The sequence below is a fragment of the Rhagoletis pomonella genome, unplaced genomic scaffold, assembly GCF_013731165.1.
Source record: "Rhagoletis pomonella isolate Grant_MI unplaced genomic scaffold, Rhpom_1.0 Rhpom_scaffold_00001, whole genome shotgun sequence".
Lineage (NCBI taxonomy): Eukaryota > Metazoa > Arthropoda > Insecta > Diptera > Tephritidae > Rhagoletis > Rhagoletis pomonella.
This window is the reverse complement of record NW_023458555.1, coordinates 57,901,583-57,905,847: the sequence shown is the minus strand read 5'-3', so window position 1 is coordinate 57,905,847 and position 4,265 is coordinate 57,901,583. Positions and strand designations below refer to the sequence as shown.

At 35.3% G+C, this 4,265-nt stretch overlaps 1 protein-coding gene across 1 annotated transcript in view; it reads left to right on the top strand.

Moving 5' to 3' along the window:
- Positions 1–4,265, top strand: part of LOC118746645 (putative nuclease HARBI1) — a gene marked incomplete in the record, with an annotated part of 13,276 nt that overhangs the window by 8,277 nt on the left and 734 nt on the right.

The window sequence follows — 4,265 nt, the reverse complement described above, 5'->3', positions numbered from 1 at the left end:
TTTTTTCATCTAATACCCAAAATCGATACTACTGTAGGCGCAGATATCACGTATAAATTTTGGTAACGATTGGAGTCAGTTAAGGCGTGTTTCACAGGGGTCAAAGTTCAGATTCCTCTATTTTGAGTCTTCATAGAGGAATCTGAACTTTGACCCCTGTGCGATACGCCTTACCCTACTCAAATCGGGACCAAAATTTATGTGACATCTTCGACGTTAGTAGTATCGATTTTGGGTAGTAGATGAAAAAAATATTAATTTTAATTTTTTGAGTCTCCATAGAGGAATCTGAACTTTGACCCCAGTGCGACACGCCTAAACCGTCTCCGATCGGGACCAAAATTTTTGTGTGATATCTTTGACTATATTGCATCGATGTGGGGGTTGACGTTTAGGAAATCTGATGTAATAATGTACTTAATACATTTAAGGACCACCCTAATGTACATATATAGGTAATTTCCAAACAAAGTGTACTAGCCAGGTATTTTTTTAAGATTGAAAAAGTGAAAATTTTGGCAGAATACGAAACTGCTTTCGGGCCCTTCAAAATTACAGTTTTGTAAAATATTTTCCAGATTTTCACTTTTTATAAAAGTAAGCTAAAGTAATAAATATGTAAGTTTAGAAACTCATTTATTAGATAAGCTAATGTTGAAGTTTTTCCACCTTCTTTGTGACGTTAACGTGAGGTTTTTCTAGGAAGGCAGACTTTTTGTTTAATCTTTCTTCGGCAACAATTTCCCACACATGCCATTTGAACACTTTTGTAGAATAAGCGATTTAAACAAAAAATCCCTTTTTACCTAAAAGTGACATTCTGGAAAATATTTCACATTTACTGGTTGTTCGCAAAAGAAAACAAAACGGCGTACATTAATAAAACATCAGCTTTGTTGGTAGCTCTTTATTTGGATCGTATAATGTTGTTTTTGACTTTTCGTTTTTACATTTTGACCACCATTGTTTTCAAGATGCCGGTAATTTCACAACCCTCTGCTTCCCGAATTTACATATTCAGGCTAGCAGGTTCTGCTTAATGATGTGTCAGATTTTTGTTGCCGTGGCTCCGGATGCTACTTTTAAATTTCCGCCTTGGACCAAACGTAATTTGAAATTTCAGTTATCATTTGGTAAAATGTGTCAAAGGCAATTTTCTACATTTAAAAATTAAATGCTATGCTAATACTTCAGCGGTATACCGATTCTTGCAGATAGGCGCAACCCTTCCTGTGACAGTTGTTTCCAGGGAACGCTCCTTCTTAAGCTTAAATCATATTTACGAATCTGGGGAACAAATGTTAAGAGGTTTAGCTTTACTTAATATCCACAGAGATATAGAAGTTAAGAACGAAGAAATATTGAATACAATTTTTTCTTTTAAAGACGAAGCAGGAGAGAAATGATGTTTCTAATTTTTCATGCATGTAATCACTCTCGGCCGCTGCACGCTTCCACTCCGCAACGCCTGGGTTCAAGCCCTGGTCTAAGCAACATCGCAAAAAATATAGAAAACATGTTTTTTCTTAGCAGCGGTCGTCCCTCGGCAGGCAATGGCAAACCTCCGAGTGTATTTGTGCCATGAAAAATAGCTTCTCATAAAAATACAATCGCCGTTCGGAGTCGGCATAAAACTGTAGGTCCCTCCGCTTTGTGTGACAACATCAAGGCTCAAGACGCACGCCACAAATCGAAGGAGAAGCTCGGCCAAACACTAACATATGTGTAATCACTCATCATGTATGTAATCACTCGAATTTATTAAAAAAAATTCTCCCAAAAAAAATTTCTTGCCACCATAAAATAATTTAAAAAGGGACGAAAAAATAGCACTTTGTTTGGAAATTACCCATATATGTAACTATATTCGGTGGTAAAACATGATACGAGGGTCACTAAAAAGTCCTTAGAATACCTTATCAAAAAACAAATTTTGTCTGGTGGCATTTAAGCCCTAATCCTTTCATACTAAAATTTCCATACTTAGAGATAAGAAGAAGAGATAATTAGGGATAAAAGAGAGAGACGTTTTGAAAAGACAAGTTTTACTCTTCTAAATTCTATAAAATTTGGGCAACCTCACGTACGAGGTTTTGGATTTTCTTTTTTTTTAGGCTAGGGACTTAAAACATAGCTCAGAACCCGATGACAAAGCAATATAAAAGATAAATTATTAAAAATTTATAGACCGATTTGGTTCATATTTGGAATGCATGCATATGACCTACAAGCAAAGACACAACTTCACACAAATTTTGCAGGAAGCTGGCGCTGGGGTCGAAATATTTCTAAAGACTGCATCTATGGTATGATTTAGTTTATATTTATAATATATACATATGTGTAATCTACATTAATAGCTCCACAAAAAATGTTGCCGATAGGTTGCGAAAGAGTCGAGATATTTGAAAACCCCGTATTTATGGTCCGATTTGATTCATATTTAGAAAGCTTGTTTTACAAATATTGTTTACTATTAGCGTATTCCTTTAATCGTCCAATACTGCTGGGAAATAAGTGGTTGTATACGACTTTGAATGAACTATTCTACGTTTCTCTAATGCCAATGTAGCCAGATGCCCCATTATTGCGAAAAAACAACCCAAAAGAACTCTTGACAGTCAGGGGACTTTTGGAAGGGCTTTTAACTTCTGAAATTATCTACTGGGAAGCGACCATTTGTTTCGAAGTGTTTGCATGACAAAATGAAAAACTCAACATTTTCTTCTATATTCGCATAGTAATTGAGCAGCCCTTTATTCAGTAAAAAAATTACAACTGTTGATAGTTGAGATTTAAAGATATAGGCAATTATATGCGTTGGCATATCGTCCCAAAAACTATACATAAGAGGGGGCCACAAAATTGCGAATTGGGCAAGACTATATGCACACATTTTTTTGTAGTTATATTTGAAATATTTATGATTGCTTTTCCATGCTTTTAAATGTTAGCCTTTCCTATTTCTTTTTATCAGCCGAAGTAATTGGGTGATGTTACTTCACGTTAGGTTCCTTAAATTTCCATTGAAAAAGTTTTTTTAATATTATTTTTAATCGAATTTTTAACGCAAATTAAACATGGATTTAATGTCGCATATATTTTTTATTTTGACTTAGCAGTGTGCGATACCATTCCAAAGGGCCTGGGTACGAGCTCAGTTTCACAACAACATCAAAAATAATAAGCAATTAAGTTTTTTCTAATTGCGGTCCCCCACGGCAGCAATGGCAAAGCTCCGAGTGTGTTGTGCCTTAAAAAACAGCTTCTCAAAAAAACACAAGCGCCATTCGTAGTCGGCGTGAAACTGTAAGTCTCTACTGCGAATTCTAAAGACATCTTCAGGGTCCCTCATAGTTTGTAGTTTTCTTTTGGTTAGGTGGTTAACTAGCAGATAGTGTTGATCTTGGAACAGAATCCAATTCTGTTTAGGCTTTAGGCTTTTCGACACTACGCCTGACAAAGTGGGTGCAGAGTTCGCAATACTGATGCACCAAAAAATTGGGAGAAATTTGTTGATGTGAAAACAGGGACTCTATTAGTAAACTTCGGTGGGAGCGAGTGTCTTTGAAGGAGCAATTTTAACACTTGTATATACATACATACATACATTAGTTATAATGGGCGAACAAGAGTCCGTAGTCCCATAGCTATTTGTTCATAGACAGAAATAAGTTACATATTTGTGGCGATATTTCGGTTTACGAGTTTTCTTAACAACCGAAAAGCTGTTGAGGTAATTATAATTGCGGTAATTAATTCGATTAGTGCAAATATAGATAATCTGCGAGCAGCCGCAGGTTCATTTCCTAGCATTTTCTGGATCATAATTAAGTATTTATTACGACAATCTTGGTTCTTAAAAATAAGCCTTGTTTGAGACTCGTGACGTAAATTTTCGATACTTTCAATTATCGATCGATACTCGATACTTTGGAACGAAGTATCGAATAAAAGTGCTTTACATTATTCCGTTAAAAAACCCTTATACCAAAGCCGATAAAAATCTTTTAATCTTATGTTCTTACGCGTAGTGGCTCTTTTTTAGTAAAAACGTTTTCAATCTAAAACACTGCATAAAAACTATTGGATTGCTGTTGAAGCTTATTGTTACCTTTATATACTTACCATAAATAATTTTTAACTGTTTCACCTATTTGGCCCATTGATTACCCTCGACTATGGCAGACGCTAAAAAACTTTTGTGAGCTTACTTAGATTTTTTATCAAAAGTACTCCAAAGAGAAATGCTGTTTGTTTGATCC